General features: G+C 40.8%; 1 protein-coding gene across 1 annotated transcript in view; it reads left to right on the top strand.

Annotated features, from left to right (window-relative positions):
* tent4a (terminal nucleotidyltransferase 4A) overlaps positions 1–3,786 on the top strand; it is a 103,070-nt gene extending 99,284 nt beyond the window's left edge. The window contains exon 14 of the mRNA XM_087987011.1: positions 3,691–3,786. The gene's annotated coding sequence lies outside the window, so the exon portion shown is untranslated. The remainder of the gene's footprint in view (positions 1–3,690) is intronic.
* The last annotated feature ends 23,971 nt before the right edge of the window (positions 3,787–27,757 follow it).

The raw sequence follows: 27,757 nt of genomic DNA, 5'->3' as shown, positions 1-27,757 counted from the left end.
TTTCACCAGATAAGGATAGAACCCAGCACAGTCCACCTCTTGGTGATGGAGGAGAGTCATTGGAGGTTTATGATGTTAATTGTGTCAAGTCTGTAGCTTAGTCACAATAAGTTTTTTTTTAAAAAGGCTGTTTTTCATAATTAGAGTCACATTGAATGCAATTTGTGAGGGCCATTTTGTATTGGGGTGGGTAGTAGGGGTGAGTAAAGTGACAGAAGTGAAGAATTCAATCAAAGAGAATTGTCCAATTTTGGGGAAGGGGGGGTATGGATTTAGGAAGCCATAAGGCAACATCGTATAAGAGCAAAATTGGACATTCAGCTCATCAAGTCTGCCCTGCCATTTGATCATTGCTGATATACTTCTCAGCCTAATGCTCCTGTCTTCTCCCCTCTTCTTTCATCCCATTACTAATCAAGAACCTAACTATCTTTGACTTAAATAGACCCAATGAATTGGACTCCACAGCTTTCTGTGGCAATGAGTTCCACAGATTAACCAGCATCTGGCTGAAGAGGTTCTACCTTATCTCAATCCTAAAGGGTTGTGGCTTCACCCTGAGGCTGTGGCCTTGGGTCTCAGTCTCTCCTACCAATGAAAACATCTTCAAGGCATCCACTCTATTCAGGCCTGTCAGTAGTCTGTAAAGTTTAAAGAGATTCCCTGTCATCCTCCTAATCTCCATCGTGAGCAAACCCAGAGTCCTCAACAGTTCCTCGTATGACAAGGCCTTCATTCCTGGGATTGTTGTTTGTGAACTTTCTCTGAAACCTCTTCAATATCAGCACCTCTTGGACGCAAAGGTGATCTGACCAGAGCCTTATACAGTCTCAGCAGTGCATCTCTGCTGTTTTATTCTGTCCCTTTCCAAATAAATGCCAAAATTCAATCTGCCTTCCTCATGGTGAACTGAACATGCATGTTAACCTTAAGAGAATTCCAATCTCTTAGCTTGTCTAAATCCTTCTGCAGTCTCCCCACTTCCTCCACATAACATGCCCCTCCACCTACCTTTGTGTCATCTGCAAATGTAGCAACAATGTCCCCAGTTCATTTATCCAGATCGCTAATGTATAACGTGAATAGTTGTGGTCTTAATATAGACCCCTGTGGACCTCCACTAGTCAATGGCTGCCATCCTGAAACAGATCCCTTTATTCATACTCTCTGCCTCTGCCAGGCAGCCAATCATCTATGTATGTCAGTACCTTACCCCTAACTCCATGGGCTCTTATTCAACAGTTTCCTATGTGGAATTTTGTCAAAGGCCTTCTGGAAATCTAAATAGATCAGATCCATTGGCTCTCATTTATCAAAATTGCACCTTACCTCAAAGAATTCAAAAAGATTTGTTAGCCATGACCTCCTTGATGAAGTTGTACTGACTAAGCCCCATTATATCATGAACTGCCATGTACACTGCAATGTCATCCTTAATAATAGACTCAAATCTTATCAAAGACTGGCTCCTCGGATGCTGCCTAACCTCCTTCCTCTTGCGATCTGCTACCAACTTGATTTTTCCCAGTCCACCTGTATATTGAAGTCCCCCATGATTATTGTATTAGTGCCTTTCTTACATACCTTTTCTATCTCCTGGTTTATCATCATCCCCACATCCTGACTCTCAACAGGGTCTCTTTTCCTTTGCAGTACCTTAACTCTACCCACACAAATTCTATCCCTTCTGACCTTATATTGCTTCTTGCTATCGACTTAATTTCTTTAGGGTGTCGGTTTGCTCGCTGAGCTGTAGGCTTGATATCCAGACGTTTCATTACCTGGCTAGGTAACATCAGTGGCGACCTCCAAGTGAAGCGAAGCTGTTGTCTCCTGCATTTTATTTATATGTTTGTCCTGGATGGGGTTCCTGGGGTTTGTGGTGATGTCATTTCCTGTTCGTTTTCTGAGGGGTTGATAGATGGCATCTAGATCTATGTGTTTGTTTATGGCGTTGTGGTTGGAGTGCCAGGCCTCTAGGAATTCTCTGGCATGTCTTTGCTTAGCCTGTCCCAGCATAGATGTGTTGTCCCAGTCGAAATGGTGTTTTTTTTTCATCTGTGTGTAGGGCTACGAAGGAGAGAGGGTCGTGTCTTTTTGTGGCTAGCTGGTGTTCGTGTATCCTGGTGGTTAACTTTCTTCCTTTTTGTCCTACATAGTGTTTTTGGCAGTCCTTGCATGGAATTTTGTAGATGACGTTGGTTTTGTCTATGGGTTGAACTGGGTCTTTTAAGTTTGTTAGTTTTTGTTTGAGTGTGTTGGTGGGTTTGTGTGCTTCTAGGATTCCGAGGGGTCTTAGTAATCTGGCTGTCATTTCTGAAACTACTTTGACGTATGGTAAAGTGGCTAGGGTTGCTGGCTATGTTTGATCTGCTTGTCATGGTTTGTTCTTGAGGAATCTGTGGACTGTATTTTTTGAGAATTCGTTCTTCTTGAATACGTTGCATAGGTGATTCTCCTCTGTTTTCCGAAGTTCGTCTGTGCTGCAGTGTGTGGTGGCTTGTTGGAATAGTGTTCTGATACAGCTTTGTTTGTGTGTGTGTGTGTTGGGATGGTTGCTGGTGTAGTTATGTATTTGGTCAGTGTTTGTCGGTTTTCTGTATACGCAGGTTTGTAGTTCTCCGTTGTCCTTTCTTTCGACTGTGACGTCCAGGAATGCAAGTTTGTTGTCGGTTTCTTCCTCCTTGGTGAACTTTATGCCTGTGAGGGTGTTGTTGATGATGTTAAATGTCTCTTCTATCTTGTTTCTGTTTTGTGATGATAAAGAAGAAGAGACCATCATACACACCCCAACCACCATCTATCACATTACCAACGAAAACATCATGAAGCTAGTGGACCTGAGCCTCACTACCCATTTCACCTTCAGCAACATAGTCTACAAACAAACTAACGGCACACTCATGGGATCTCTGTTATCAGGATTCATAGCAGAAGCGGTAATGCAAAGACTAGAACAAACAGCCCTACCGACCATCAAACCAAAAATCTGGGTCAGCTACGTAGATGACGCCTTTGTCATCATAAAATGAAACAAGATAGAAGAGACATTTAACATCATCAACAACACCATCACAGTGAATAATAAGTTGTGGAATCAACGGGTAGCATCAGGGAGAGGATGTGTTCAGACAGCACCTGACTGATGATGGGCTAAAATGTGGAGAAAGATATAAGTTCAGAGATAGGACTGTGACCAATATTAATGGAGGGCTTGCCTTGGTGGGCGAGGGAAAAAGAAGGAAACAGAATGAACTAATGTCTGGCCTCAATGTTTATGAAAAAGATGTCCAGAAGCTTCTCATGCTTATTGGCAGAGTTGAGAAGGTAAGGGACCAGAGTTTCCAATTTTATTTTAGTTCAGAAGAAGACCTAAAGGATGTTCTTGCACTTCAGCATAAATATTGAATGTCGAGAAATTTTAGCAAAGAAGACCAGATCCAATAGTACTTTATGTGCTCTAACAGATCTGGTGGCAGATGGGTAAACAAGCATTTATCATAAATGCCCAAGACTCTGTCTCTTGAAAATAAAGGTGTGCAGGTGATGAATCTGTCAACTATGATGAGAGAATATTAATAAGGACAACATTATCAAAAGTGGAGGAGAGGATCTGATGAAACAGATTTGTTAAAATATGTATTGAAAACATATGCATGAGAAATTAAAGCATTGAAATTTGTTTTTCAGGTGCTACGTATGCACTAAGACCACAAAAACAATGCACAGGGCATGTTGAACACTCGTGGTAAATTGCACTAGAAGCCGTGATGCACTTACAGTTAAAGTATTCAGAACTGGCTGATCCTGACAACTGGAGCGGATGGTGAATTGGTGCCAGCTGTGCTGTTGTTGAACTCAATTCTCAATACCGTTTTTTAACTTCACTACCAGCAGCTGGAAGCCTTACGCTGCCCCGCCAGCCTGATTTTAAAGTGACCCAACAACTTTTTAAAAATGTAAGCTGCTGATTAATTTTTCAGACAGTTATTACAATTCTACAGATGTTTGGGCTTTTTTTCTTGCTAACTTCAGCTTCCAGTAAACATCGTGTGGCAGATGTTGAATTTTGCTGACTTCAAGGCTTCTGTACAAATTAGTTGCTCACAGAATTGGGTTCCCTCATGGACGTTCCCTTCAGAATGTAGCATGACTTGGAGAACAAACCGATTCCTTGGGAAACAGTCAAGTTGTTGAAAGAGGGAGGAGAGAGTATATTGCTCACAACAGTAGGCCATATCGCTCCTAAGTGAACCTTAGCAAGAAATAATGAGTCAAATATCTGCACTTCAGTGAGGGCATGCTTGCAATAATGTTTACTCACTGCAATGACCAGTCACCATAAACATGATTGTACCACTGCAGTTTTCTGTCTGAATCCTCCAGGCAGGGGTTTTTATAAATTTTCAACAGCTCATATTTTGCCATTCAGTTTGTTTACTGAAGGAGCATTAACTCCACTTCATTTTCTCTTGACAGACACCAGCAGGTGGAGAAAGCAAGCTTCCTCTTTGCACAGTGGGCCATAGACTGCTTTTACCTTTTTGTGGATTCTGCATGTCTGTTCTGATTTGTGTTAGAACTGAAAGGGATTCCACTCCCTTAACATGTAGCTCGATACACAAGTAGGCAATGAATGGTGCAACAGTCATGATTCCTTCATTGTGTGGCATTTGTGTGACTATGGCATACCACAGAGTGGTCACTGTGTGAGGTAGGCTATTCACTGAGCAAGTGCCTGATGACTCCAGAGCACTGGATATGTGCTGCATCCAAACAACAAAAGCCATATAGTGCACGCAAATTGTGATAAAACATTTCATTAGCATTCAGAAACAAAACTTCAATTGCTCAGAGCTTTTATGAAACATTGGAGCAGAGCTTTGTAAATTGAGCCCTGCTAATCTGAGATTTATACCAATATTCACTTTTTTTTTGGCATAGTGCCCCAATTTACCTGGCTTACAGACCAAGATTGATAGAAAGCACAAACCAGGTTTATTTTACAAAACAAGAATTGTTAGTTATTACAGATAAACAGATATAAACTATTGGCATATAATACTACAAACTGAAACTCTAATCCCTTTTCAAACTCTTCCCTTACAAAACAAACAAACAGATGAGGAGAATATCGTCTTTGCTTCCCAATTCTGATGTTGAGATCTTTCTTCAATTGCCTAATCCCTTGGTCTTCAGTTGTCTTTCTCTGGAAGCTTCCACTAGTTTGTTATATGTACAGAGTGAGTGATTGGAAAATGTCTGAGTTATCAATTTAAAAGTCACAGTTCACAGCAAACACTGCAGTTTAAACTGTTTTTGTTTTATTGTAGAGAACAAATAGTTTCTGCTGCAGAGAACAACTGCACATACCTTTCTGTATGCGTGAGTGTCTCTCTCTCTCCCCCTCTCTGTCTTAGTAACTTGCTTTCAGTTCCAACTTGCTCAGCTGAGAATTCATCAGCTTCACTTGCATTGCACCAACTCAGTCCCAAAAGCAGACTATAATTCAAAAGTTTTAAATTAAGTGTAAATGCTTTGAGATGTCCAATCATCATGAAAAATGTGATGGAAATACAAGTTTTTATACATTTGTCATTCCTCTGTAGACTGCACCATTAAAGTCCTCAATGGAGTCCTTTGCAGCAGAGCAACTTGCCCTCTGACGAGTTGCCACCTGCACAACACTTTCAACCTTTCCCAGTTGCAGCTCACTCATGTCCACTGTTTCATCGTGTGCAGATCATGCCTTGAATCGGTCCTTTAAGCTATTTACATTATCAATATCTGAGCTTAATGTGAAACCAAGATAGTGCTGAATATTAAGCATCAGTCTTGTTTGTGCTCCTGCACTACACGGCCAGATCACATCTTTTTCACATCTGAAAGGGAAAAGATACAAAGGTAAAATGTGGCTGAGAGAGGCAGAAAAGAAAAGATGCATGCTTGCACTATTTGGAGCTTAACTCCCCATTTCTTCTGAGTTTTATGTTGGAAGGAAGATTATGTATAAGGCTATTACCATCTTTGAGGTTTTCAATTCTGCTGCTGGTAATAGCCTAATGAACCCAATGTAGCCAGAAGTCTCCCCTTTAAGAGAATTAGAACATTCATCCACCAATCCCTTCCAAGTGGTTCATCTACATTGAGTTATCCTGCAAGAAAAAAAAAGTGGGTCAGTGAGTGCCATGTAACCTGTTTGGGAGATGTGACTGTTCTCATTGACCAGCTGGCAGTGTGTACAGTCTATAACTGAAAATGTGTTGCTGGAAAAGCGCAGCAGGTCAGGCAGCATCCAGGGAACAGGAGAATCGACGTTTCGGGCATAAGCCCTTCCTCAGGAATCCTTCCTGAGGAAGGGCTTATGCCCGAAACATCGATTCTCCTGTTCCCTGGATGCTGCCTGACCTGCTGCGCTTTTCCAGCAACACATTTTCAGCTCTGATCTCCAGCATCTGCAGACCTCACTTTCTCCTGTACAGTCTATAAACATAGCATAAGAAATCAGAGCGAGAGTAGGCCATTCAGCCTCTTGAGCTTGCTCCACCATTCAATTAGATCCTGGTTAATTTAATTATATCTTCAACTCCACTTTCCTGCCTGCCCGACATAACCCTCTGCATCCATGTAGATCAAAATTCAACATGATTTAGGGTTGAATATATTAAATGATCCAGTCTCCATTCTGGCCTCGGGTAGAGAATTTTTAAAATAATTCTTGAAAAAAAGGTTAACTATCTTAGAGGCATAGAGATCTACAGCACAGAAAAAGGCCCTTTGGCACATTGCATCCAGCCAAAAGCCACCACCTAACTACTATAATCCTATTTTCCAGCACTTAGCCATCGCCTTGTAACTCTGAAAAAATGATTTTCTTCATATCTCCTCTAAACCTTCTGCCCTTATCTCAAATCAATGTCTTGTGATCAATGAGCTCGCCCCCTTCAAGAAGAAATGTTTCTTCTTGTCTACCTTATTATGCCCTTCATAATTTTATATCTTAAGAAAATACATTTCTCCTCAGATCTGCTTTAAATGGGAGATCACTTATTTTAAAACTGTCCCCTAACTCCAGATTCTCCTATAAGGAGAAACATCCACTCAGTATGTACACTATTAAGCTCCCTCAGAATCTTGGATCTTCCAAAATGAGCACCTTCTAATCTTCTGAGCACCTATGGGGATACAGGCCCAACCCAATCACATTTCCCCATAAGAAAACACCTTCATTTCAGTGATGCTTTTCTAAGCTGCTTGCAATTCAAGACTGCTCCTCTTTAAGTAAGGATACAGAAACTGTATGAATATCTCTAGGTGCAGTCTCGCCAATGTCCTGTATGGTTGTTAAAAAAAAAAAGACCCTCCTATTTTTATGGTCCTTTCTCCTTGCAATGAAGGCCAACACTCCATCTGCCTTCCTAATTACAGGCTTTATCTACAAGCTAACTTTATTGGATAAAAATTAGAACTCGCTGTTCCCTCTGTAACACTGAATTCACATCTGGACCACACCAGATGAGAATAATAGATTATCTTTTTCTAAAGGATATCCATGAACCAGATGGGTTTTTACAGCAACTGACAATGATTTTTCTGGTTTCCATTAGAATGGCTTTGTAATTCTAGATTAATCACATTCAAATTTCTCTATTATTTTAAACACATAGAGTCATAGAGATGTACAGCATGGAAACAGACCCTCGGTCTAACCCGTCCATGCCGACCAGATATCCCAACCCAATCTAGTCCCACCTGCCAGCGTCCGGCCCATATCCCTCCAAACCCTTCCTGTTCATATACCCATCCAAGTGCCTCTTAAATGTTGCAATTGTACCAGCCTCCACCACATGTCCCAACACTATTAGCCTGGGTCTCAAGATTTCTAGCCCACTGACAGTATCACTATGCCAGAACTTGCCTTTAAAAGGTAGTTAAGTGGCCCAATGGATATAAATATTAGGCAAGAAACCTAGGAATTATAGATAGATAAGTACAAGAGGTTCCTATTTTAAGTTGTTCCACTTTAACATTGTGGAGCTAATGGAGCTGACGCACATATTTAGTGTCAGGATTTCCATTTTAGCATTGTTTCATGTTTGGGCTGATGCAACTCTGTATGACCTAATCAGCAATATTTTAGGAGTTGCCTCCTCTGCTTCCTGATCCTCCAAATTATCACCTCTCCCTCTTGTTTCACCTGTCTGTAGCCTCTCCCACTCCCCAAGCCTCCTATAGGTTGCCTCTCTATCACTTTGTCTGCCTCCTGCTCACTGCTTCCATCATTAACCTTGCCAATCACAGCTCCTCCTGCACTCTTACTCACTTCCTTCCTCTTTCTCTGCCCCCTCACCTGAAACTTTGCTCACAGCAAAGCAACAGTGAGCAGATGGTTAGACCAGAAGTGATAAATGAGAGAGGTGGGAAGCAAGAGGATCAAAAAGCAGGATTATATTTGAAAAGTTATTTAATGTAAGGTTGTCTGGTCTTTCCTGAAAACAGTTTAGACAACTTCGACCATCACATGATGAATGAATTTACCCAGGTGTCCCACAATATCAAAGCGGTCAAATCAAAACAAACACAAGCCAGTACAAAAGCAAAACAGTCCCAACTTTATTAGGAACAAAATTACAATAACCTTCAATACTAAACATACTAACCCCATATCCAATTTGACCCCTTCAGGTTACAATACTTCCGAGTTGATTGTATACTTATGTAATCGCACTCTCTCTGGGTCTGCGAAGCTGCTTTCTTCCTCTCTCTCTCTCTCTCTCTCTCTCCGTCTCGTCCTCTGGATGGTCAGCTGCTTGCTGCCTCTTGCCATGCTGGTCTTCTCAGAAGGCCTCAAACAATTCCCAGAGCGGTTGCGACAAAGTGGTTCTAACAGAGAGATTTGCAGGAGAACCATGGTTTTATACCAGATTAGATGATCTTCTGGGACTTTCTATAGTTCTGGCCAATCGGGGGACACGCTTAATAGTTTGAACCACTTAGATGGCATGCAGGACCTGGTGCCTTTCTGCCTGGGCTCTTCGTTTAGTGCATAAATTGTTGGGGTTATGCCTGTCCAGGATAACTGTTCTGATGTGGAGATGCTGGTGTTGGACTGGGGTGGACAATGTCAAAAAACAGAAAACATCAGGTTATATTAGAAAGTGAGGACTGGGGATGCTGGAGATTAGAGTAAAAAAAGTGACGCTGGAAAATCACTACAGGTCAGGCAGCATCCGAGGAGCGGGAGTATCAATGTTTCAGGCATAACCAGGAATACCAGGTTATTCTCCAATAGGTTTATTTGAAAGTACAAGCTTTCAGTGTGTGGCTGGTGGGGCAGGATCAGCGGACACAGAATTTATAGTAAAAGATCAAACTGTCGTACAACTGATGCGATGTACTGAACAAACCCAGATTGCTGTTAAATCTCTGATCACATAGAATGGGGATGCAGATTTCAATTAATATGTAAATCCCAGAACTTCTTTCAAGTTATAGTCCCAAGATAAGGTTTTATCAGTATATTTAAAAGTGACATCTCGAGAGATCCAAGATGGCGGTGACCCAGCAAGTCTGAGTCTGTAGTACTCTGCCCAAGACTCAGACAAAGTGGGCTGTCCGCCTCCACTGCACCTGCCAAGTCATTTAAAATAACTTTTATTTAATACAGCTAGTCATTTTGCACCAAACTTGAGTAGTTTGGTGCTCTGTTAAAATGACTAAGGGAAAGAATGCCCGCAGATCGTAGCACACAGGAACCCCTCCCCAGCTGCAGCAGAGGCGTCTGCGGCCACCCCGGGAGACGTAACTACAGTGGCGAGCCTTGTTGCAGTGATTTCCAAGCTTGAAGAGAAGATCAATGCCTTTATAGAAGAGTCCAGGAGCAGGTGGGAATTGTAGTCGGTTGCACTGCAAAAGCACAACCGAGACATAGAAAAAAATCGAACGTAGAGTCGGAGGGGCGGAGCTAAATGCCGCGACCTCCGAGGCTGCTGCAGAATCAGCCGTGGGTCGGGTCCTGGCCTTAGAAGATCACATCGACGACCTCGATTTGCGAGGTCGAAAAAATATTCGTTTGCTGGGCCTTCCCAAATGGGAAGAGGAAGGCTAGCTTGCAGTGTTTTTGAAGCAGTGGCTCTCTCAGATATTGAAGCTGGAGTCTGAGTCAGGCCAGGTGCGGGTAGAGTGGGCCCACCGGGTTGCTATACGCAGGCCCGGGTCAGACTAGCGCTCACGCCCGGTCCTGTTCCGGCTTCAGTGTTAGAGAGAAGCAAATGCTCTTAGAAGCCTCCAGAAATTTCAGGAAAGATCCCCAGGCCATGACTTAGAGGATCTAAGATAATGTTGTTTCAGGACTTTTCCCCAGCTTTGGTCCGCAAGAGGAGGGTGTTTGATGAAACAAGAAGCGTCTAAGGGATTTGAACATTCAATACTCCCTCCATTACCCAGCAATGCTATGGTTTAGCCACAAAGGGTCTGTCTATAACTTTGGATCGCCAGAGAAGGCCAAGGAATTTCTGGACTCTCTTAAATAGATTGCAAGAGTTAGTGCATGTGGTTAATGATGTTGTTTTGCCCCCATCACATCTGGTTTACCCTTTTTTTTTCCTCTTATTACCTTTATTGTTTAATATTATCTTTGGGGGGGGGGGGTAGGGAGGAGAGCTTATTTGTTCTCCACTTTGCGATTTTCTTTTCTTTTATATATATATATATATATATATAATATATATATATATATATATAGACCGGGTGGTCCAGTTGATTCAGATGAGGAGGGGCGTCTTGTCTTGTCTTACTATATATCTTTCTTTTAGAGTGGGGTTGTTTCCCCCTATTATTTTGTGTTACTATACTTAATTATTATCTGCTGAGACTGTAACTTTATATTTTATATGTTTATACGTGGTATTAACATTACCAAATATATAACTAGTTGTTGGTGTGGATGGGGGCTGGGTAGGGTACTCACTGTTAACTTGAATTTTCTTTATTTTATTATGGGGTGCCTGGGACGAGGGTGGGGCACTGGTTGTGAGAGGATACGATGGATTTTCGGAAAGGAAGTGATGCTCCCGGAAGCAAGGGGGAAAATCTCCATTTAAATATGTTTTCTATTTTTTCTATTTAGAAATAGTTTTTTTATTATATTGGTGTGAGTGTATTAAAGACTTTCTATTTTTGTGAATTTTCTATGGTCTATGCTCGGGGTGTTTTGGATGGGGTTTCTCCTCCCGGGGGGGGGGGGGGTCCCAGACTTGCCTGGATGATCATGCTTAGTCATTCGATTAAATGGTGCACCTGGAATATCAAGGGGAGTAATTCACCAGTCAAAAAGGAAGAAAATACTATCAAACCTCAAAAAAGAAAGGATTGATATAGCTCTCCTACAGGATACACATTTACTGGATAAAGAACACTTGAAATTACAACAGGGTGGGTTTGATCAGGCCTTCTTTCAGCTCAAAAAGTAGGGGAGTAGTTATTCTTATTCGGAAGAATCTCCCTTTCAAAATCCTAAGTCAGATAAAAGATGAATATGGACGGTATATACTGATTAAAGCCCTTATAAATGGAGAGGAATATGGGATTTTGAATCTGTATTGTCCCCTGGTACATCCTTTCAATTTATAATGGAAGCCTTCTCCAAACTGATGGCTCTCGGAGCTTGTCATACAATTATAGGGGGAGTCTTTAATTGCATTATGGACCCGGAGATAGACAGGATACCTAAGAGTACTGCAGGTGTACCCCCCAGATCCAGACAATTGGCAGATTTGAATAAAGAGTTAGGATTAGTAGATATGTGGAGGTGCCTCCAACCGCAAGGCAGAGATTTCTCTTTTTACTCTAATCCACATAAATTGATAGAATTGATATGTTTTTCGCCCCCTCGACCTTTATGAATTCCATATCGTTCTGCAAAATAAGTAATATAATAATTTCTGATCACGCTGCTGCGTATATGGAAATCAAGGCTAGGAACAATGAGGTATCCCCTGACATTGGTGTATGGATTCTTTCTTAATGAAGGATAGTAAATTTGTAAAATATTTCTCTCAAGAATTTAAAACTCTTTTGGAAATTAATTCAGGTACAGCTAGTAACCCATCAAAGATGTGGGAGACCATTAAGGCTTATGCGCGAGGTCTGATTATTTCATACTCGGCGACCCAGAAAAAACTAAAGGGAGAACAACAGTGTCTGCTTGAAGCTCACTTAAAGGCAGCTGAGACAGTGTACATTGATAGACCTTCTGTTGCTAAATTACAAAGGATTACAGCCCTTAGGACAGCTCTGAATACTGCACTTACCCAAATGGCAAGAGGGAAATATTGTTTGCAAAGCAAAGATTATATGAATATGGTGATAAGCCTGGCAGATACTTAGCATTTCTCACAAGGAAAGAAAAGGCCCCTCAAGCTATCACGTCCATTAGGGAAAGTGCTGGTACTCTGACTCACAATCATAAAAGGATCAACACAATCTTCAGAAAGTTTTATTCTGATTTGTATAAATCGGAGGATTGTGAAGATAGAGCCAGGAGGATGCAGTCCTTTTTTAAAAGCCTGACCTTTCCGGACTTAACTCCAGAACAGATGTCGATTTTGAATGCTCCCCTGATAACCCAGGAAGTACTTGACGTAATCAGGCAGCTTCAGAGTGGTAAAGCACCTGGCTCAGATGGATTCCAGGTTGAATTCTATAAAGAGTTTACAGGAGTACTAACTGGTCCACTTATAGACATGTACAATTACTCATATACTCAGGACTGCCTCCTCTCTTCGTTGAGAGAGGTGAATATCTCTCTCATTCTCAAAAAAGGAAATGCCCCAGAAGATTGCGCATCATACAGACCAATATCCTTACTAAATGTAGATTTTTTAATTCTTTCTAAAACATTAGCATTGAGGTTGGAGAGGGTGTTACCACACATCATAAAAGAGGACCAGATGGGGTTTATCAAGGGCCTTAGATCATCTAATAATATCAGAAGGGTTTTGAATGTGATTCAAGTCTGTCATCAGGAAAAAATACCGGGAATAGTAGTCTCGTTGGATGCGGAGAAGGCATTTAACAGGTTTGAATGGTCATACCTATTCTATACATTGGAAAGGTTTGGCGTTGGAAAGGTATTCGCTAAAAGGGTCTCAATATTGTATAATGACCCCAAAGCAGCCGTGATTACCAATGGTTTAGGCTCGGATAGCTTCAGTATTGGTAGGGGCTGCTGTCAGGGTTGTCCCCTCTCACCGCTGTTATTCACGCGAATAATTGAGCCACTAGTGGAAGCTATACGGGCTGATTTTAATATAACGGCTCCGAGGGTTGGTAAGGGTAAACATAAAATTGCCCTTTATGCAGATGATGTTCTCCTTTTTCTCAGTAATCCTCTGATGTCCCTGCCTCGCTTAATCCAAGTTATTAATACACTTAGTGTATTATCAGGCTATAAAATTAATTTCTCAAAATCGGAGGTCATGCTGATGGGTGGCCTTGCTAGTATGCCCTACTTATTGGACGGATTCCACTTTCCCTTTCGGTGGTCTCTCGCGGGTTTCTTATATTTAGGTATTTTTAATCACCCCAGTATTTGGCCAACTGTACAAGGCCAATTTTATGCACCTACTGGGAAGGATAAGGCGGGACCTTCAACATTGGGGGGATCTTTCAATATCCTGGCTAGGTAGAATAGCTCTAATTAAAATGAATGTCTTGCCACGTCTCTTATACCCTATGAGAATGCTCCCGGTGATGCTGCCGAGGCCGGCACTGCGCAAATTGTATGGTTGGCTTGGTTCTTTTATCTGGAATCATAGTTGGCCCCTCATTAAGTTAAAGAAGCTACAGCTTCCACACGCAAGGGGAGGGCTGGATTTTCCAGACTTTAGGAGGTATAGCTGAGTTCCCTGTTAAGCTACATAGCCAATTGGGTCTTGTCTGGCCCACAATCAATCTGGCTGGACATTGAGGCTTCTCCAGTAAAGTGCCCTCTTACTAACCTCTTATTTTTAGATAAGATGACAATCATTATGGACCACTGTAAAAATCCTATAGTATTAAACACAATTAAAGCCTGGAATATAATGAGGCAAAACAAAGGTAATTCACATAAACCATCCCCCTATACTCCTATAGTGGAGGCATGGGGTTTTCAACCGGGGCTCACAGACGCCACATTTAAATCCTGGAGATCCAGGGGTATCTCCTGTTTAGGTGATCTGTTTGAGGAGGGGGTCCTGATGTCTTTTGATCAGAAATTTGGACTACCTAATGAAGACCTCTTTCGATACTTCCAAATTTGAGATTACATATAGAAGAAGACTACGCTATTAAATAGCCTTTAATAATCAAATAGAGAATGTAGAGTGTTGTGACCAATGGGTGTACCCTCGATCAGCGCACTCTCTCATTTATTACATAATGAAGTGTTGGAAGACATGGACCGGCTGCTTAGAACATGGGATCAGGAATTGGGGCTAGAAATTTCCACAGAAATGTGGGATGACATCTGGGAAAATGCCAGAAAAATTTCCATTTGTAACAGAACCCAGCCATTTAGTTAAAGATACTCTATAGGACTCATATAGCACCGGAACGATTAGCAAAGTTTAGGGCAGGAGCATCTCCAATGTGTCCCAAATGTAAAACAGAGGTGGGCATCCTTACACACCGCTTATGGACATGTCACAAGGTCCGCAAATACTGGACCAAAGTAGCAAATGCCTTGATATAAATCTTGGGAATGGAAATTAGAGTAGATCCAGTATCTCTTCTCCTGGGCTTCTCGAGCTTACCTTCTCTGGATGTGCACGGGAGGAAATTATTTTCCTTTCTCTCCATTTGTGCAAGGAAAAATCTCTTAGTAAACTGGGTGGCTGAGGGTCCTCCAGGACTTCCGAATTGGCACAGAATAATCATGGAATGTATTCCCCTTGACTTCCTTACAAATACGGTGCACCAAAAAACTGAATTATTCTATAAAATATGGCAGCCCTTCTTGAATTACATAGATACAGATATTTCGGCCATTTTGTCAAGGGCTTTCATCTAGTTGAGGTAGCGGTTCTGGCTGGTCTGGTGCCCCTTGGGGGAGGAATCCCGCTTGAAAAGGGTTTTATTACGACTTGATGTTAATTCATTCCGAGCATGTACTTCACTATTTAATTACTATGTTATCCTTTTTTTCTCTTGAGTAATGTAAGATATTTGATTATATGCTCTGGTTAGTTATAGGTTAGATTAGTAGTTAGTTAAGTTTTGTCTTTTTCCTTTTTTTTCCCTCTGTATCTCTTTTTATTTGACAGATTTTGGCTATTATTTATTTAATATTTAATTGTATATTATGTTTTTACAAGCTTACAAATAAAAAAAAGTACAAACACTTAAATTTTCAATAAAAATATCTATTAAAAAAACTGGCATGTCAGCTCAGACAATGCATTAAAAGCTGCGAGGTTAGAGTCTGTATCCAAACCTTGAGTCAGACTGGTTCTATTTCCAAAGTAGGAATTTATAACAGGTCACATGGACTCACTGCCTACAGATTGTGTGCTTTCTGAACAAAACAGAATGTTTCTGCAAATACAAATTCACCCATAGATTTATAGTTGTGTGTATGTGTGCACGCTTGATAGAGTGTGACACAGTATATGTCTATGAGAAGGTGTGCACGTAAGAGTGCATGTATGAGAGTGAGTGAATGAGAGATAGTGTGTCAGAATATATGCGCATGTATACTTTTGTGTTAGAGGAGAGGGTGTATGGTGTCGTGGGGTCATCTGTTGTGTGTCAAACTCAAGATTCCAGTTGAGTGATCTGAGCTTTAGCTGCCAGGAGGCTGCAACAGTACAAATATTGGAATTTAGCAATGTACAGTAATGTGTTTTCTTCCCCTCAACAAGACTGGCCAATTCGGACCTAACCTCATTTTTTGCATTGATTATAATGGGGAAATCTGATTAGCTTAAATAAAACACAAAGAACTGTGGATTCTCAAAATGTGAAACAAAACCAGAAATTGCTAGAGAAATTCAGATCGGGCAACATCTGTGGAGAGAAAGCAGAATTAACATGGAGTCAGAATTAACGCAGATTCCTTACAGCATGGAAGCAGGCCTTTTGACCCATCGAGTCCACACCGAACCTCTGAAGAGCATCCTATCCCCCTACTCTATCCCTGCAACCCATTTTCAAAGGCAAATCTACCTAACCTACATATCTGTAGACACTGGGCAATTTAACATGCCCAATCCACCTCATCTGCACATCTTTGGACTGTGGGAGGAAACCTACACAGACACGGGGAGAATACGCAAACACCACACAGACAGTCACCTGAGGATGAAATCGAACCCAAATCCCAGGTGCTGAGAGGCAGCAGGGCTAACTACTGAGCCACGCAAAGTACAGTAACTCTTTTTCAGAACTTTTCTAAATTGTCACTGGATTTGAAATGTTAACTCCATTACGGATTAGAGGAATCCTCTTATGAGGGGAGGGAGAGTGGGTTGGACTTGCACTCATTGAAGTTTAGGGGAACAAGAAGTGACCTTATTAAAACATATGAGATTCTTAGGGCCCTTGACCAGGTAGATATGGAGGAGTTGTTTCACCTTGAGAGATTTTAGAACTAGAGAACATAAATATGACTGCTTTTTCTGAAACTAAGACAGATCAAGTGATTTTTTTTTTCCTCTCTCGATGTCACTCAATCTGTGGAATTAATCATTGTAGGCAGCTGTCGAGTCTGGGTAGTTAAATGCATTCATAGCTGAGATAAACAGATTTTTAATCAGTAAAGAAATGTAGGGGTATGGGGAAAAGGCAGGAGATAGATTTGATCAATCATATGGAGCAGACTTAATGGGCTGGAAGTCCTACTAGTCCTTCTATGTCTTACAGTCCAATGCTAATGATTCTTTGGGCCATGCCTCCCCCCCCCCCCCCACCACCCGAGCTCTTGTCAGGTTTCAGGGTCCCACTTTCAAATAGGGATAATTACACAAACAGACACACGGAAAATCATTTATTATTGTACACTAAGAAAACTTCAACATTCTGACATACTGGACAAAAAAACTTTGAAAAAAAGACGATGAAATTAAACATCTAATCAGGCCTAATGCAATCTGTGAGCTAGGTACTTTTCTGGCAAGTTTCATAACATCAGACTCCAAATTAGGTTAGGCCTGGGTATTTCATTGGTTCAGTTACCAGGATCCCTATAAACCCTTGGAGCTCCCCTTCTCATGGTTTTCAGTCTGTGGTCCCTCCAAAGGGCCAGATGGCCCCGTTGAGAATGGTTGGTTTATGGGACAAAGCAATCACTAGTTAATATTGTATCCTCAGTTTGCTGTTTGATATAATCACCAGTGGAGGGAGCTACAGTATTGTATAATGCACTTAAGCAAACCATAGTTTGTCTCAACCATAAATTGCGATAAATCTGACAATCCCAAAGAGGAATCTATTAAAAAGATTTTGTATAAGTTGTTTTCTAGTGTGGTTTTTCTTCTAGAACTAAAGGCAAGCATTGAGTTAAATATTTAAATTTGTGTATTTGAACTAATACTTTGGATCATGTTTTGTGCAGCCATGATCAGATGTAATTATCAAGAAAAATTTTGTAGTGTTGGTATTATTCCCATGTTTCTACAATCAATGAACCATGTATTTGAAACTCATGGTTCTATTCAATCTTTAAACATACTATAAAAGAGTACATATCTACGAGACAGTGAATAAGTTCAGACAAAATGCATAAAAACACTAATAATGATATATTAAGTTTACTACATCAACTATGATAGAGAAACAGAAGCTTTTTAAGCTTTATTGGTATACTGGTTAACTTACAAATTCATACCTCAAAAACATCTCAGCACCTAGTCACAGTATACCACAAGTGAAAATAGAAAAGAAAGTAAAGAACTCGTAATAGGCCTGAAATGTGAATTTCATTTTTCCCCTCTGTAGATGTTGCCCGGCATGATGAGTATTTCTCACATTGCAAAGATTGCTGGAAAAGTTTACAGAATAAATTTAGAATGCAATACTGACCTTTTTGAAAAGATTATGCACTGAGGCTGGAGACAACCCTTCCATGTTGAAGGTGATCTTGGATGCATGAGTATAATATCTGCAATGTAATTCAGTGATTGGGGGCAATTGCTATCATTTTGTAAAAAGAAATTCTAAATTGGATCAAAATTTTAAAGTCCGAGCTTCAGGATGTTTAGCTTTCAACAGAAAATGGTTATTTCACTATTAATTGGTAAAATTAAAAATGTTAATTTTTAAAACTGAGAAACAATCTACCAGTCACTTGCAACATTGTTAACTCACTTCACTTTGGAAGTTGCGGTAGTTTCATTTATTGGTAACAATCCAGAATTTTCTGGAAATAAAACAGCAAGCTCACAGCTGACATGGTTATTCGTGCATAAATCCCCACTCACCCCCAGCAATTTATGATAAAAATAACAGTGACTTGCAAATGCTCCCAAATTGCTGAGAATTTGTGGCCCTCTGCTGCAGACTCACAATGTGAACTCAACAAAAGTTTCCACAAGACTTTTAAGAATTGCTATATTTACACTACAGATATGAATTAAACACACCACATGAGTAATTTATCACAGCATGAAAACCCTGTTAAAGGGGTAATTTGAGATCCTGACATGCTACTTAATCTTGAAGACACAGATAGTGAATAATTGAAATTATGGTATCTCACTCCCAGAAAGTTATTGCTAAACATTTCATTTTTTTAAATCTTGCTTTCCTTTCTCTCTTTATCCAATTTTACTCCTTTGACTTTATTTCTTTGGCTCTAATTAGTTTTGCTTCCTTCTTCATTGTCTGAGTGGAAATTTAAAGAGGAGTCTTAAGTTCTGTGTTCAGCAGCTCAAAAATCAATCTTTACTCAGGGCTCCTCACGAACACAGCATGGGAGAGGTCTCTGGAAACAGACCCCAAGACTAATTCTCCCAACAAAACAAAATATATTGATACATTCCACACTACAATGATTACATGCAACATTCATATCAGTGTTAACCACATTCTCTTTAACCTACATATCTAATCCTGTGAATACATGGTCAACGATGAGCAACTTCATGGAAAACCCTACACTTTCCCATGATTGTGATGTTTGCCATACATTCTTATCTTTGGGCTCTCACAATATATCTTTCACAGCACCCATTATTCATTCTTTCTGCTAATAAGTCACCCTGTTATCAGGCCTTCCTGCGTGTAAGAAACATTCCAAAACGGACATGATTCAATCTCCTGGCTAGCAAGATGGAGGCTTCTCCCAACCATCTAAGGTTGTTTATCCATTGAAAATTAGTTAAAACCTCTGATATAAGTTTGTTAGTAGCATCTGTTATTCCAGTATACCCTTGTTTGTTTGAGATAAATATATTTATAACTGCACTCACTTAAAAAGCCTTAGTTATTGTGAGATCAGACTTTTCTTTCTGACCTTTACTAGTAACAAACTTTAAACAAGCTTGCTAAAAATGTTTCCATCCAAGCTTCCCTTATGAGGAATGTCTGGTGTCGCTCTTTCTCACCAAGATTCCCATAAGACATTTTCTGACTGGGGGAACTCCTGAGTTCACAGTGTGTTGCTGGAAAAGAACAGCAGGTCAGGCAGCATCAGAGGTGCAGGAAAATCAACATTTCGGGCTGGAGCCCTTCATCAGGATTCATCACAGCCCATTCCCAATGAAGGGCTCCAGCCCGAATTGTCGATTTTCCTGCTCCTCGGATGCTGCCTGACCTGCTGTGCTTTGCCAGCAACACATTCTCAACTCTGATCTCCAGCATCTGCAGACCTCACTGTCTCCGAATGCTGTGTTCAGCTAGCCATCTTATATCTATTAAAACCACAAGCAGCCATTTTATGCTACTTTCAGCCATAAGCAACTCCAATAATTGTTGGCTTCGTCTACTTTCTATTTCCTTACATTTACAGAAAGAGACTTTTGGTTCTGCTATTCACCAAGGTCCATGCATTGCAGTCTTTATCAATAACTTGCACTTGCAGTAATTCATGAGTCAAAAACTGAAGCATGAAATTACAAAAAAAGACAATTAAGACCACTTGCTGCATGTTTACCCAACTCAAGCGAAATTCTGGGCATTTAAGAACGAAATGCCAGTTATAATAATTTCAAAACAACCGCCACCTCAAAAAGCAGCAATCTCAAATAAATATTTGGAGTTACAACAGTTAAACATAATAACCCATGATTTTTATATAAATAATGAACAACTATCTTATTGTGTGCCTGGCCCAGCACTCTTATGTTTAGTATGGTATTTTAAAAGCAGCAATCTTCATAAATTTACCATTGGACAAGAACACAATATTCTAACTAATAGTATTCATCATGAGTATCACACAAATTGAGGACATTGAAGAGCATCACAAAGTATTTTACATACGTAATGCATAATTTTTGAAATTAAACTATGTATTACAAAGTGGCCCAAACAAAAAATAAAATGAAAGACTATTTAATCTAAGTTAATGGAATTAGTTATTAAAATCAGATAGAAAAACTGAATTACAATGGAATAAAGGGTTCTATTGAGGGGGAAAAGGTGAAAAAAAAACCCCAAAAAGGTAAAACTAAAACCATTATTTTTAATAACCCCAGATACTGTTCACAAGTGAGAATAGAGTCTTCACACTTTTAATTGTTCATTTTCTGGGCAAATTAGGTTGATTATAGGTGTTGTATTGTTATATCCATTTGTGTTTAGGAGAAATACTCATGATACTATGTGGCTGTATCATAACAGGTGATCAGCGGGAGAAAGATCTTTTAGTCCTTCTTGGAGAAAGTGAGGACTGCAGATGCTGGAGATCAGAGTCAAAGATTATGGCGCTGGAAAAGTACAGCCAGTTTGGCAGCATCCTGATGAAGGGCTTACGCTCGAAATGTCGATTCACCTGTTCCTTGCATGCTGCCTGACTAGCTGTGCTTTTCGAGCACCACACTCTTCGACTCTTGGTCCTTCTTGGATGACTCTATACTTTAGCTGAAGTGTCATACTAATTTAATATTAGCACAGACATTTACGTGCCCGAGGTATGTGGAATGTATCTGTGCTGCTTCAGAGGAGCCTTCAATACTCATGTATTTGGTTGTAAGATTTGGGGTAGTCTACTGCATGACTTTGCCTATGGTGATGTGGAGGTGCTGGTGTTGGACTGGGGTGGACACACACATAACAGCAGGTTATAGTCCAACAGGGTTATTTGAAAATAAAGCTTTCACAGCACTGCTCCTTCACCAGGTAGCTATCGGGGCAGGATACATAGGGCACAGAATTTCAAAGAGAAAGATCAAAATGTCATATAACTGATGCAATGTATTACATAAATTTAGATAGCTGTTAGGTCTGCAATCACCTAGAATGATGCAGGATTCGATTAATATGTAAATCCCAGAGTTTACTGCCCTGGAATAACACAAGGTCTTATCAGTATACTAACAAAAAAAAAGTGACATCCCAACTCAGACAATGCATTAAAAGGTCTGAGGTTAGATTCTGTCTTCTCTCAACCTGGAGTCAGACCGTTATTTCCAAAGCAGGAATTTATAAAATGTCACATGGACTGACTGCCTACAGATTGCGTGCTTTTTGAACAAAATAGCATGTATCTGCAAATACGAATCTGCAAATACAAATCTGTAAATGTAAATTCACCCATAGTGTGTGTGTGAGGAAGAGAGGGAGAGTGCATGCGTGCTTGAGAGGGTATTTGTAAGGGTGTGCACGCAAGAGCGTGTATATGAAAGAGGGTCAGTGTGAGTGTTTTTCTGTAAGAGTGTGTGTTGGAGAGTATGCAGTGTGATGGGGAAACCTGTAGTGTGATATAAACCCAAGATCCCAGATGAGACCTTCCTCTTGGGTACCAAACTTGGCTATCAGCCTCTGCTTGGTGACCCTGCTTTGTTGCGCATCCCGAAGTCTGCCTTGAAGATCAGAGGCCAAATGTCCTTGACAACTCGGAGGGAACATCCCTGTTCGGTAATCATTGTGCAGTGTCTGTTCAACTGTAGCCGTAGCATCTGCATAGTTTCACCATTATACCATACTTTGTCTGCAGCATATGAAATAGGCAACGTTGGCTGAGTCAATGAATATCTGCTGTGCATGTGATGGGTGGTGTCCCCATGTGTAATGGTAGTATCCATGTCGGTGATCTAACATGTCTTGCAGTGGTTGCCATGACAGGCTGTACGTGATTGATATTATCCTGAAGGCTGGGTAGTTTGCTGCAGACATCGGTCTGTTTAAGGCTTGGTGGTTGTTCAAAGGCGAGAAATCGGGGTGTGGGGAAGGTCTTGTCAAGATGCTCATCCTCACGTTGCAGTCTGCAAAAAACACAGTTTCTCTGTTCCTGGAGCTGTATGAATGTCGATCTTATCCTGCATCTGTCTCCTGAGGAGGTCATTACACTGTTTTTCACTAAGGCAGATCAGAACTGGTGATCGATGAGCTGAGCATCGTATCCCATTCTTATCAGGGCATGTTTCACAATTTCAGGTGTCCATGTTCCTCCTCATCCAAACAAATCCTGCATATGCGTAGGGCTTGTCCATACAGGGATGGCTTATTTTTTAAAGAAAGAAATAGGTGCAGGGTGGAAAGTGAAGTGCAGCATCATGAGGTTATCCATAGTGGGGAACTGAAGTGTCCATCTTTGATGGAGATGTGTATCCAAGAATGAGACTGATTCCAAACAGTAGTCCATAGTAAGTGATATCAATAAGTTTCATCCCACCATCAGACTCATCATGGACCACTCTTCAGAATCAGTCTCATTCTTGTACACATTCAACTCCTTCAAGGACAGACACCTCAGTACCTCACTCTACCGCAAGCCTACAGGTAACCTCATGATGCTGCATTTTGAGCTTCCACCTTAAACATATTAAAAAAGCCATCCCCAGCCTTACGCATCCACAGAGTCTATTGTGATAAGGGGGGATGTGATGGACACCTGAAAGTATTAAAGGATGCCCTGGTAAGATCAGGATACGATGCTCAACTCATTGATCACCAGTTCCGGCGTGCCATAGCAAAAACCCACAATGACCTCATCAGGAGACAGACATTCTACAACCAATAGAGTACTCTTCATTGTCTAGTACTTCCCTGGAGCTGTGAAACTATGCATGTTCTTCACAGACTGCAACACAGTATCAATTAGGATCAGCATCTCACTAAGATCTTGCCTACGCCTCCACTTCTTGCCTTTATACAATCACGAAACTGGAAACAGACCATTGTTCGCAGCAGACTGCCCAGCCTTCAGGACAACATCGACCACACCATATAACCCTGTCATGGCAACCATTGCAAGACATGTCACATCATCAACATGGGTACTACCATTACTTGTGTGGACACCACCCACCACATGCACAGCAGGTACTCATGTGACTCAGACAATGTTGTCTCTCTCATACACTGCAGGCAAAGATGTCCTGAGACATGGTATACTGGTGAAACCAAGCAGACGCTATGACAACAGATGACCAGATGCTCCATAATGATGCTCCTTCTCAGTCGGGGAACACTTCAATGGTCGAGGACATTTGGCCTGGTACATTTGGGTGAACATCCTCCAAGACAGACTTCAGGATACACAACAACGCAGAACCACCGAGCAGAGGCTGATAGCCAAGTTTGAGACCGATGAGGATGGCCTCAACCGGGATCTTGAGTTCATGTCACACTACAGGTGACCCCACCACACCATACACACTCAAACACTATCACAGAACCTCTCACATATACATGCTCTTCTCACATATATACACATACTCAAGGCAAATATTCCATTACATTAATGCTCGCGCTCTCTCTCTCTCTCACACACACACACACACACCCTCATACACACAAGTCTATGGGTGAATTTGCATTTACATTTTACAGTGTTCAAAAAGCAATCAGTCCATGTGACATTTTTAAATTCCTACTTTGGAAACAACAACAGTCTGACTCCAGGTTGGGACAGGACAGACTCTAACCTCACACCTTTAATGCATTGTCTTTAATGCATTTTAATTAATATACTGATAAGACCTCAAGTTATCTCAGGGAGGCAAATTCTGGGATATACATATTAATCAATCGAAACCTGCATCATCATCATCATTCTAGGTGATTGCAAATTTAACAGCTATCTAGGTTTTTTTAATTCATTGCATCAGTTATATGATACTTTGATCTTCTTCTAAATTCTGTGCACGACGTATCTGCCCCACTCGCCATCTGACAAGGGGGCAGTGCTCCAAAAGCTTGCATTTTCAAATAAACCTGGTATTGAGTGACTTCTTACTTATATGATACAGCAGCTCTTGGCACCAGCTACACAATGAGCTGAGGTCAGGAGAGATCAAGGACACAACCTAGACAGACTTTTTCCTGCCTGGGGTGTCTTCCCAGATCTGATACCCTTCACTGCAAACCCAATTTTCACTCACCAACAGTCCCTGCAGCATTCCTTGGCCTACTGATCATCATGGTATCTACTGTAATACAAAAAAAAATCCAAGCTCTCACAAATACACATTCCAAACCAAACTTATATATTAAAAGATGCAGAAGCACAAACAAAAGTCAACTACACACCCTATACATTCCCTTTGTATCAGTTTTCCAGACGCACCTCTGCATCCTGTAAGTGGAAAGGAAGTGTGCCGGAGAGTGTCATTCAATCTGGGTGGTGTGTATTCACGGTTGAATAGCCAGCAGTATTTGTAAGCCATAAGGTGTTGATGTGAGATTTGCTACTGTACTAAATTCAGAAGGGTGCCAAGTCCTATATTATGATATTCTTTCTTCTAATACTTCCCAAGTTGGATTCACATCCAACATATACTGCCAGCACATCACACCTGGATCCTAATTGATAGAAATTGCTGATAATAAGAGTGATAAAAGCATGGTGATCTGAGCACTGCACACAGCTTGTAATATAGTTGATAGGATAAGGCATTTTAAAGACACTACACCGACATTTACTACTCATACGAGATCACTAAAATTCTTCCAACCCAATATCTAGGCCTTTAGTACATGACGCCTGGCATTAACTTTCATGGCTACTTGTCCCCCTCTGCCTGCCTGTCTGTCTGTCTGTCTGTCTGCAGGACTTGCTGACCTCCCTAAGAATGCAGAAGATGTTTGCTTCTTTCCACTTTCTTTAAAGCTTCGTAAATTTAGCATCTAAATGTCCTGCAGCCCACTGTGTCCTACCTTGTGCCCATTCTTTCTTCTAATGTTTGCCAGGTTGGATTCACGTTCTACATGACTGCCAGCATCTCAGCTGCTCCAGCCTCAATGCACTTTCAGAGATGCACACAAGCTTTAAGCAGTGTTGGGTTGCTCAAAGTGGTGTCAACCACTCATCAAATTGGTCCCTGCTAACGCATTCAGACAAATCAACAGCACTCTTAGTGCTGTCTTGAACTAAAATCACTCAAATTAGCAAGTAGCATGTGCTTGACATGTTGGCTGCATTGCAACATACTGACATGGGCTAATTGCATATCATGACCACTGTAGCTACAAATGTAGTAGTACTTCACATGAATCTCTGTCCTTTCCCATAATAATATTTGTGGGTGGCACAGTGACATTGTGGGTGGCACGGTGGCATAGTGGTTAGCACTGCTGCCTCACAGCGTCAGAGACCCGGGTTCAATTCCTGCCTCAGGCGACTGACTGTGTGGAGTTTGCACGTTCTCCCTGTGTCTGCGTGGGTTTCCTCCCACAGTCCAAAGATGTGCAGGTCAGGTGAATTGGCCATGCTAAATTGCCCGTAGTGTTAGGTAAGGGGTAAATGTAGGGTATGGGTGGGTTGCGCTTCGGTGGGTCGGTGTGGACTTGTTGGGCCGAAGGGCCTGTTTCCACACTGTAATGTAATGTAATCTAATCTAATATTATCTTGTGTTTGTAAATGGAAATTTACAAAAAAACTTTGGTTTTCTAGAAAATCATTAGCTTAATTAAAATCAACATCAACATTAATATAACATCCAAAACTGATCTTTAACTTTAATATATACCAAGGAAAGACAATTTCTACTTTCACATAAGCACCATGAGACAGGTAAAAAATGATAGATTATTAAAAATAGGACCCTCATATATTCATGTTCCTTACACTGCTTATATCATTACATTACCATAAAAACAGAAAGTGCTGTAAGTACTCAACGGATCCAGTAGCATCTGTGAAGAGGGGGAAAAACATGTAACGGATCAAATATTAACCCCATAGGGTGTGTTTTTGACAGTGGAGACAAAATAAAAGGGGCAATATTCACAATATGGCAGGTGGTTGGGGGTGGGGTAACAGAGTGGGAAGCCTTTTGTTTCACAAGTTTCTAAAAGGATGGGAAGAAACAGGGTACTATTTTTAAGAGAGTGTTTTGTTTATCAAGACAACACCCCTCAGAAGACAATTATCCCTTATTTCACTTCCCCACGAATGGGCTTTAAAAGCCACTCATCCATCCTCCTCCCTAAAGTCAACCAACTGTCCCAGCCCAATGCTTCTTACTTACCTGGGTCTGGGGCTCCATGAGGCCCTCATGCTGGGACTGGTTGCTGTCTAGGGAGTGACCACTACTGAGCTGTTATGTTGCCAGGTTTTTAGGCAGCTACAGTCCAATCGGAATAACCAGTATTTCCAAGAGTGTGAGAGTTCCTCCCAACAAGTGGTGAAATCCTGTTCTGTGTTAAATTTTGTCTGCCCACATTGCTTCTCCCAACTCACTCACTTCACGCCACCCAACCCAGCCCACTAAGTACATTTCTGCCCATTGAGCCTATGGATTTTCAATACTCACTATATTTTGCTACAGCGTACATAGAACATAGAACATAGGATTCTTATTGTTTTGACCAGTGTAAAAATAGGTATGAAAATATGCAAGTATCTCAGCCCCCAAAAAATCTGGTAATCTTTACGCACTGTGTAAAATTTGCGAATTAGAGCTAATTGTAAAATTGCACAGAGGAAATTAAATACTGCAGACAATCTCTGTCTCTTCCTGAAAGAATTATTTATAGTATGACTCAGACATAAATTGAAATGAAAGAGTTCAACCAATATGTAAACATGCTAAGCAATGGTCTGTGATTTTGAGATGTAATCAATCTTCACATTGTCCCATTAAAGTCATAAGTTATAATGCCTCTCCTAACCAATCAGATGCAAACATTGTATGTTCAAGAAAGTAATTACACACTTTTGTAGAACAACAGTGGGATTTATCTGGACATATTCAAGAATGAATGTGTTTAATAATGAAAAGATAATTGGTATTGAAGTCATTTAAAACAAAATGAAATCACTTCTGATTTTCCGTTACAAATGTGTATCTTTCTAACAATCTTTTATTTTTGAACTGTGTCTCAAAGATGTAATTAACTCTGCTATAATGGTCCTGTCCATCTGTGTAAATTAAACAATCTATAAACTGGCAGTAAAGACAGATATAATACATCCACACACACAGATGAATTTCAGAGAAATGCTACATCAAGCACAAGCGAAAAATGTAGTTTCTATGCTGCTTTTTGAAATTTATATGTCAAATGGTAGCAGCATCAAAAGTCTGGGCTGAATCATATGGTTCTTGGCAAGTTTGAGTCAAATTAAGTTTAGTGGAGTGTTTCTTGCCATGACCCCAGCAGGTTTTCTTGC

The sequence above is a fragment of the Chiloscyllium plagiosum genome, unplaced genomic scaffold (assembly GCF_037043375.1).
Source record: "Chiloscyllium plagiosum isolate Xiang-an unplaced genomic scaffold, Cpla_swu_hap1 HiC_scaffold_5, whole genome shotgun sequence".
Classification (NCBI taxonomy): Eukaryota; Metazoa; Chordata; class Chondrichthyes; order Orectolobiformes; family Hemiscylliidae; genus Chiloscyllium; species Chiloscyllium plagiosum.
Note: the sequence above shows the minus strand (reverse complement) of the source record. Positions and strands in the feature narration are given on the sequence as shown.